We start from the raw sequence: 9,803 nt of genomic DNA on the forward strand, positions 1-9,803 counted from the left end.
TTTGATAGCTTAAGACCTCTTGTGATGAGTTGAAACATCTCTCTCATTGCAAATGCATATCTTAATTAATAGAAGATAGGGGAAAATAGTCTAGAATCCGTTGAATCTATATCAGACGGCAATTGATAAGGAAAGATACAGTTTAAAAGTTTATTTTTATTCATGCACTCGAGGGTCAATTTTAGAATATTTCTTAACCTTCCTGTTAATTTTTTTTTGTTGTAATTTTTCAGTTATACGTTGTCACTATTCCAGGAAATACCAATTTGCTTTTAAACTTTGTTGTAATCGTTTGCCTGAATAGGTTTACGTTTTCGTAGAACAATTTCAGTGAATGTTTGCAACCAATAACATTAAATCTTCGTAACAAATGTAACCTACATTATGTGATTAGTGGTTATTGTTCTTCTGTTTAGGAATGTTATATGCATATTGTGGAGTTGGTACGTCTATTCCCTTAAACCAGTAATGTAAAATAAAGGTTACCGCGATGAAGTACAAGAAGCAAGTGGATATTATAACGAGATAATCTTCCAGCTTGAGATTATTATGGTAAAAATATACTTCTAAGTGTGAGAGAGGAAATTAACTATACATATTACAAAACAAAGTGCCCTTTTCTGTCTGTCTGTATGTTATCGATTTTCCCAAAATCTACTGACCTTTTTTTTATGTAATTTAGTATGGAAATAGTTTAAGATCCTGTGTAGGTTATAGGCTACTTTTTTCGGCAAAATATATAGCGGGACTTTTATCCCCGAAAACTCCTTCACGCGGGCGAAGCCGAGAGCAAAAGCTAGTACAATATAGTTTCAGTACTAGTGCTAAGTTTCCTCTGAATTATTAATAGTAATATTAGGTTTACATTTAAATCGTTTGAGAAATATACAGTTGCGAATTTAAACACACATACATTAAGTATTCTCTTGAAAAATAGGGTATGCAATTCACAAACTTATTTACAGTTGAAAAACTCACATTTTGGATTGTCAGAGCTGACGTTGGAACCGAGTGCCTAAGTACGCACGTCAGGTGGAACATAAACTAAACCGATAAAGCAATTACTAGTACAATTACTGTCTATATCTATATAGCTGTTAACACGCCGTAAACGTAGAGAAGACAAACACCTGCTAATGTTTGCAGCTGCAAATCAATAGTGGAACATGTCACTGCACTATGTCAAATATTTGGATCATAAACCAAATTTTCGTTGCCTCATTAGACTAATAGCGAAATGTGTTCGGGAAGGGAATTCTAAGGGCTTGTTCAAACAGGTGAAAGGTTAAAAAGAGTTGTATTATTAATAAAAGTGTGTCGGAAATGTAAAATTTTTAGTTAAAAATAATTTTACAAAATTGTCACTAGTGCGTTTAGTAAATGTGTAATAAGTAAAAGAAATATGACAATGTAGCAATGCCTACAAAAATAGTAAAAAAAAACTTTTATTTTGGTAGCATAAATTATACAAAATACAAATAACCAATGTTACCACTGAAAAATACTTTATAAGGTACAAATTAATTAGGTGATAATAAAATTATATTTATCAAGATTTCCGAAGGGTCCAATTCCTCAGATGGGCATTCTCTTTGTTATTATGACATTTTAATACGTTTATACCATATATTAAAGTGGAAGGTACTTATCCATCAAAAAGCAAATTTTCATACAAAACTTTTATAAAGGCGCAACCACAGGACCACATTATGCAACCCCAGTCAATTTAGCAAATGCACACACGAGCATCTCGGTTACGGTCGATGAGTTTGTATCCACATTGTATCCGTAGATTGCTGCTTAACACGCGCCCTTATGTGTCAGTTTACGATGTCGGTGTCGTTAACGCGAGTAACCGAGCCATGTTCCAACTACATTATACCGAAAATAGTATCGGCTGTGTCCATACAATCGATAAAGGCGTTTTAAATTGTAAAGACGTGTGCACTGACATGATTGTATGTTGCAATTTGCTTTGGATAGGGCGCCGTGCACTGTCAATTGCTCTTGAGGATGCACATAGTCGGTAATATTAAAGCTTGTTTACGTTTTTACCTATTTGCGTAACAAAGACCTGTGGTTATTTCCATAAAAAAAAAGATACAATTATATTGCGTTTATAAGTAAACCGTCTTTGTAAACTATGCAAATAAAAACGCCAAAGTTTGTATTGAATTTAATTTGATAGCAAACGTATTGAACTTTTTCCGCTTTTAAATAACATGACCGTTATTCCGTTTGAGTTGTTCGAAGTGTTAATTACGTAACGAAAAGTCAGCAGAAATTATATACGTGTTTAAAATTATCAATTTTTTTCTCACTGAAACATAACTTACCTATTCAAAAGTTAATATGTAATATTACATAAAAAGTCTGTACATCTTACCTAAACGTAGAAAAACTTTTTCTGAGCTTGTCACAATTTACTACAAGATGAAAGCCTCTTTCTTTGTTAAATTACTAGTTTTATGATTGTAATCGAGGTATGGAACCATTTTGATGCTTTTGTACTATATACCCTAAATACCTTATTATTAAACGCTGTAAAGGTCTGTCGCAATTAAATAACGTTAATAAGCTACCGCCAACATCGAAAACAATTCAACATATTAAAACAAAACACTGAGTAATTAAAGACGAATAACCTTTATTAATAAGGTTAATATTATTATGATAAATTTAATAATGAATTAGAAACTCCAATGCCTATGTATCAACAGCCTAACTCAGTGGGCGGTGATAGCTATAAAATGACTGTCCCGTTTTACTACATTAACTACCGTCTTAACTTCTTGCAAATAGCTAATGAATAATTAGCAATGTCTTTAATCAGACAAGGATTTCTTTGGCTACATTACTGCGAGATTGTGGACCCTTAATAGGGCCATAAAGACGTTCCAATAATTAATACTGATCGTATGTAAAGGCATTTTTTTATCATCATAGAGTTAAACGGGATTTAGATACGTACTCTAATAGTCTACGATAATCCGTTGACAATGGAAACTTAAATATTGAAGATAAAGACAATACTGATAATGATTTGATTGAAGATTAAAGACATGATGAATTATAATAGCTATAATCTGGTAAGATCAGTCTTAGTTCAAATGAAAACTATAGCAAACTATTATTTATTTAATTTATTACCTGCCTGTACCTATTAGAAATCTAAATACATGAGATATGCAGATAGAAAATAAATATAATGTCTTGGTCAATCTATTTTTCCAGATACATTTATCTTTATTACTAGTAAAAACCTAAGCAGGAAATGTGTATAGTAAATACTTAATCCAACGGTACGAGACATCCCATGCTGAGACCGCAATCAGTCCACAGGTGATGCAGTTACAGTAATGCGCCTTAGCTCTGTCTAACGTGGGAAACGCACAGGAGACTAATGTGTTGTGTACTGCGATAAAATAATGTAAATTGATTTTTTTTTTATACAAGCAAATTGATCCTACTGCACCTGATGGTAAGTGGAGTGGGGTCAAATAGAATGTCGACTGACGAGAGATGTTTACCCCTTGACAGTCGACACAATTATGCCGGCCTGTTGGAACCGTATATACACAGGCTGATCCCGGAACGCGACACACTTACGTGGGCCACTATGGCGGGTTTCAACACCTTGTGTACGGTGGTCGCTATCTGGGTGGATATAAAATATATCCTGACACCAGCAAACATTACATGTAATATTCGAACGGTAAAAATAATCAAAGACAAGTATTAAATGAGGTAGTGTTTTAGATTGATTATTTGCAGAAGAATATCGCATTAAAGCTATTAATCGAAAAATTGTATATGATGGTATATAATAAGATAATTGTAGGTAAATTGTGTAAGGTATTTGCGTTGGTATATTTAATTTACTGAACCGTAAGTAATAATTCCATAATTCTAAATCTAAAGACTTACTTATAATAATGAATAGAGAAAATTAATATCAATCTTCTATTTCACTGTTTGCTTGAACCGAACTCATTAACTGCCCTTTCACAGAAGCGAAATGAGCTAATTGGCTATGTTAAAATGGAACTTCAGACAATGAAAATCAAGATGTCTTTGAACCGTGAGAAACACCTAGAGACAAAGATGGTAAAATACCAAGTGCATCTAAAACTTTCGCTTTTAAATATTTACGCAGAAACCAAACGTAATTAGAAAATGTTTGCTGCACAAGCACGTTTTAATTACAAGATGTTCAGAGAGTAAATAAACTTGAACACGGTGGATTAGTGTGTAAATATTTGTGGAAGTTTAACGTAAGATTGCATTAGTTGTTGAAAATAAGAGAACATCCGCTAAACCTGTTTGCTTGGGCACACAGTGTCGATCCGGTTGGAAAACAATATTCTCGAATACTTTTCTTAGGTATCCTATAATCTATATATATAAAAATGAATCCCTATTTCCCTTGGTCACGCCATCACGCGTGAACGGCTGAAACGACTGCACTATTTTTTTTTTGTTGTGTTTGTTATTGTCAGAAGGTTCTTATGAAAGAAAAAAACTTAACGAAAATATTAATTTTATATAACTGTCAATTGTTTGAAATAACTGTCAGCGATTGACAGAATGCGCGCTGCAAATTCATAGTTAAGACGGGACAACGTCTGTCGGGTCAGCTAGTAGGATGAATATTTTAAGTTTACATACAGGTAACTAACAAACAGAAATAGTTAACGTTACTAAAGAAATTGTAAGTTTGTTGACGTCCTTGGGAAAGGTAGGTCAGGAGGGGACGGAGGTGTAGTCCTGCGGCAGTCTCATTGACCTCAAGAAACACATCTCGGCCAAGCCAACCCATTCATGCTTTGATAAAGCTACGCATTTCTACCACTTCCTTACCTACTCTTTTGCCTCCACCATACTTTTGCCCGTCTGATGTTTTAAAACAGTATGTATCACACTTCACTGGTAAAGGTTCAGTAATTGCATATTGCTCGCCCTCGCAGGTGGTCTAAAAGGAATGTTAATGCACTCAAAGTGAAATAGTTTGTACATAAACATACAATAAACATTTAAATAGATAAGTAAAGTCAAGCTTATTATAAAGCAATTTGCCAACACTCATCAGAAAATTCAATTTCGTTCAATGATTACATTTAATTTGACCATTCACTCGCATAATGAGTGTGTCGCTTTGTCGAGAGTTATTGAATGCTATAAAAAGAGCAGCGCTATTATGCCTGACATGCAAGCTTGAGTGTTTTTTATTTCAAGGAGCATTATAAATACAAGACTTGTTCGACTGACCATTACAAAGTGTATTCAATTTGTGGATAATCGCTAGCGTAGAGATAACGGCAGAAGGCATCTTTATTTCCATAATTCATGTAATTTAAAGTTCGAAATAAATAGTACTCTGCATGTAAATATGCTTAGCGGTATCATAGTAAGACAAAACAGGATTCTTTAATCAGTGACTATGAGAAGTATCAAGGGCCCGATATGACTTGACCTAATTATCATTTAAACAACTGTAATATGTAACTAACTCGCACTTTCATTGATTTCATTAGGCCTAATATTGACTTTAATCTAAGATTGGTGACATGCATATATTCTAATATTTATACTGTTAGTTCTTTTTGAATAACATTATCTCTGACGTTTCTATACTTATAAAATTATTTATTAATCTTATATCATGTTGAGACACCATTAAAATAGACATCAGCCAATTAATTTAATCCAATTAATCACAATAATTCTCGAACTAAACAAAAACTAATTGAAATAGCTGTCTTTCCAGCTCAAATCATTGCCCTTTCAAATTTAGTCTAGACGTATCATTTAATTATACATGTTTATTGCCCACATCCTGTCTTGCAGGTGGTCTCTACGGGTATAATTTCCGAGGCCAGTCGCCGATCTCGCTAATCGATGTTTACTTCGATAAGTCACGGAGGTACTGCCAATTTACGATAATATGTATACTTTCTTCTGGCACGTTAACTGTTTTTTCGTGATCTTTAAAAGTAAGGAGTGATGGTAAATAATGTGTTTTAAATCCAGTTTTTGTTGCAGTTTCTTTATATGAGTATTGGTTGGTATTCAGTGTTTTGACTAATAGTTCTTTTTTCCCAGTGGCGAAGTTTATATCAGAATGTTGTGAAATTGACAGATTCTCCTTTGATAACGCCTTTAACTAGTCTCATTGTCACTTTCTTTCTTAGGTCTAACTGATTTGGTCTGTTTGCGGTATTTCAATCCGTTTTTGTATGGCAAAACACAGATTGATTTTATTGTTGAGGGCCCATAGGTAAGTTTAGTTCAGTTACTAGTGCTAAGGCAGGCACAGACATTGTTTTTTAAACTTGTGTGGAATTACATGCATATTACGGAGATCGTAGCTTGGATCAATTAATAAAAATCTAGTCAAATTAAATAACAACTACTTACTTTTTCAATCACCGTATTTTACCAATATGTTGATTACACATTACAATTTAATTTAATTGCTACTCTAGCTTTTTAACTAACTTCATTCTTTATTTTCTTCATACCATATCTACTATCTAGTCATGTATCTATAATATGGACATTTCGATAAACATCGGGACACGGGATCAATATGTGAGACGAAGGAAAATCATCCCGAATGACGGTTACATGTTTCCCGTCAGAAGTTATCCCGGCAGATTTTTGGGTTGCGGCGTAGTTACAAGGATCTACTAAAACAAGGAGCCTGGCAACATTTAAAGAATGTGCCATGACATAGGTTTATATACTGAAATTACTTTATAAGATTTGATAGTTGACAAATCTTCGTTTACAATCGTTTAATCAAAATTCAAAAAAGGAATCCTAAAAACAAGCCGTAAGAAAAAGTAAGAAACAATGCCACCTTGGTCGTATCATTATAAAACTAAAACTCTAATCAAAGGTAATTATAAAATTTAACCATAACTAAAGCCAATGAGAATCGTCACAAACCTTTCTCACAATCTGCAACAGCATCAAACGTAACCGACACCAGCATTTAACCTAAACAATTCAAACAAAGTAAGTTTAACTGACGCATTTCAGTCCACCCAGTGACCGGAGTCGCACTCGCCGAAGCGTTAGCAAAAAGCCCTCTTCCCATTTAATTTTATGGCAAGGGCGGCGTGAACCTCGTCTCGTTCTCTGCTAGATTTTTATTGTTTGTATTTTTTCGCAACTCGACGGTATTCACCGGGCATGTAGAAAAAGAGGACTGCTCATTGTTAACGTTCGTACTCGCACGTACACTATGCAGCCAAGACGTATGGGAGTTAGGGTTGCCAGTTTTGATGATGGAAAATTGTGGTGATGTAAGAAAGTGAAGCGGTTTATATTAAAATAAAAAGAAATATAACTGACTGTGGATACTTTACAAATATTACACAAAACAAACGACCTACGACTGTCATTGAATAACTGCTCGCTCCCCACTGCAAACTGCCGACTGCTGACTGCCGACTGCCTCGGTCTGTCAAACACTCAGTGTTTTTTAGTAAAAGGTATCACAACAACTCTCCTAAAATTATTTTTATCCTAATATTGGAATATATGACTGAACAAATCTAATTTAGAAAAGATTTTGTAAATTAACTTGATGTAAGCCATAACAATACAATTTTAGTACCTTGTTAAAATCTAAATCTAAATATTATATAACCACTTCTTTTACTTGTCACCGATTGACCTGTACACCAACGTATTTACACGCAAAATGTAAACTAAAAAGGTGTGATAACTTTTTCTACTACCCATAATGGCAACTCTTTTGAATTTATAATGTTCTTTGGACAGCCCTAATCTAGGCATGCATTTGAGAATGCAAATGGTATTTTTTACATGTTTCGGTACGACACGCATGGTAACAGGGAAATAATCACAGATTTGCTTTACAAAATTCATTGGACCCTTTTTTCATTGGCCACTTTACCTATCTGACTTTTAAATTGTGTGTATTTTATTTTTAACCAATTAAAAAAGGGGGTATTTTTTAGTTTGCATTTTGCAGATTAAATGACAAGGTTTTCTGTGCAACTTAAATATCATTAAATAATATGTCGCTAAATATGAAATGGAAATGTTTTATCGAATACAAAAAGTTAAGTATAATTTTTATCTCACTCTTAGCCAGAGTTTTAAACAGGAATTATTAGAAAAAACAAGAGTGAACGACTTTTATATCACGGATAAAACATCTAAACCAAAAATCCAATCAAGACCCATTTTTATTACGCGTTTACTTTCCCAATTAACTACATCTTTCACTGCCACTTCAACCTGCCATTGATTAAAAGAATTTTATCTAGACAAAGAGGAACAAACGTGATGCAGTTATTCCGGTCCAAACAGCAAGATTCAGCAATAAAATAAAGAGCTCTTACAAGAAAGGTTAGATTCCAAAAGGGGTTTTTACAAATGCCCCGTACGTGAGAGTTTCAAATGGGTCACTATAAAGTTCCAGACTTGAAGTTATGAAAAATCGCGTAAGTTATAACTTCGGCCGAGATAAGTACTTAGTTACTAGTTATTAGTACTTATAAAAACTGCGCTGCGCCAGTCTTTATTCTCGTGGAATTAACGTTTTTCTTTAAGGAAGTTGAAAGGTTAAGCGGTATGAAAATATTAAATAAATCTTCAAAGTTTTGTGTTTATTGGATTTTTAGGGAAAATATTTTGTAATTTTTTTTTGTCTGGAGGCTGGTATAATTTATTAAGTTACAATTACCTGTAGTATTTTGTGTAGTTAGTCAGATTATTAAAAATCACAATCTCTTTTACAATTAGTATTTATTTGTCGCAGTAATCACTGTCGCTGTTATCAAACACCAGGAAATTCTCTATGACTAAACCCCATCGAACCATGCTTCTCTTAGTGAAAACTGATGTAAAAAATAACCCAGCACTGAAATCCGACTCTCAACCTCATAATCATCGCATGCTGTTATCACTTAAACTTAAACAAACACACTTGACACGCAACGAAAGGCCCGGTAGCACAATTCCAAATCATCTTGTCAACGCTTACACCAGAGCGAAGAGTCGATTTACACTCCACACTGTGAAGTGTCCATTGCCAAGGGACCCAATCGTGTAGTGACAGCACCACGGATATTAACCACTCGATGGTTAATTGTTCCCCGTTCAATTATCGAACAACTGTCAACGGAGTATTCAACTGAATGTCCCTGAAACAAGTTTAGCGAGCGATTCGATTAACAATTTGTTAACTGGACTGTGTCAGATTATAATGATTAAAAATGTTCGGTGGATGTTGTTGTCAGTTGTTGGGATCAGGGAATATTTTATATTCCTAAAAGATCAGATACCAAAGGTTACATATTTGTGGGTACTGCTCTTTAATAAGAAAATCACATCGCAGATCTAGCATTCGTCATTTAATTTACACACAAAGTCTTTCCATCTCTTTTGGCTTAGCAACTTTACAAGCCGATATTGGTCAAAAGGAAATAAGTCGCTTTTCAAATGTTAAAAAGGACGCCTGCTTATAAACAATTGAAATATAAGACAAGGGAAATTCAGTGCTGAGTCTCACTCCTTTATTCCCTTGGACTAATCGCTCTCGTACCTGAGGTTAGTGCAACACACTTCTTCTAGCATGATACAAAAAATTTACTTATCTTTTACAAAAAACCCCATTTTAGTCTTATCACAATTCCTTTAATATCCAGCAATGTTTAATAGCTACAAAACTATCAAAATGAAAAACCCATCAAAGCCTTATAAAACAAAAGCAGTAGTCAGGATGTAAACGGTATAAGAATAACAAAAGGAATGCCCCAAATATC

The sequence above is a fragment of the Manduca sexta genome, chromosome 20, assembly GCF_014839805.1.
Source record: "Manduca sexta isolate Smith_Timp_Sample1 chromosome 20, JHU_Msex_v1.0, whole genome shotgun sequence".
In the NCBI taxonomy this organism is placed as follows: Eukaryota; Metazoa; Arthropoda; class Insecta; order Lepidoptera; family Sphingidae; genus Manduca; species Manduca sexta.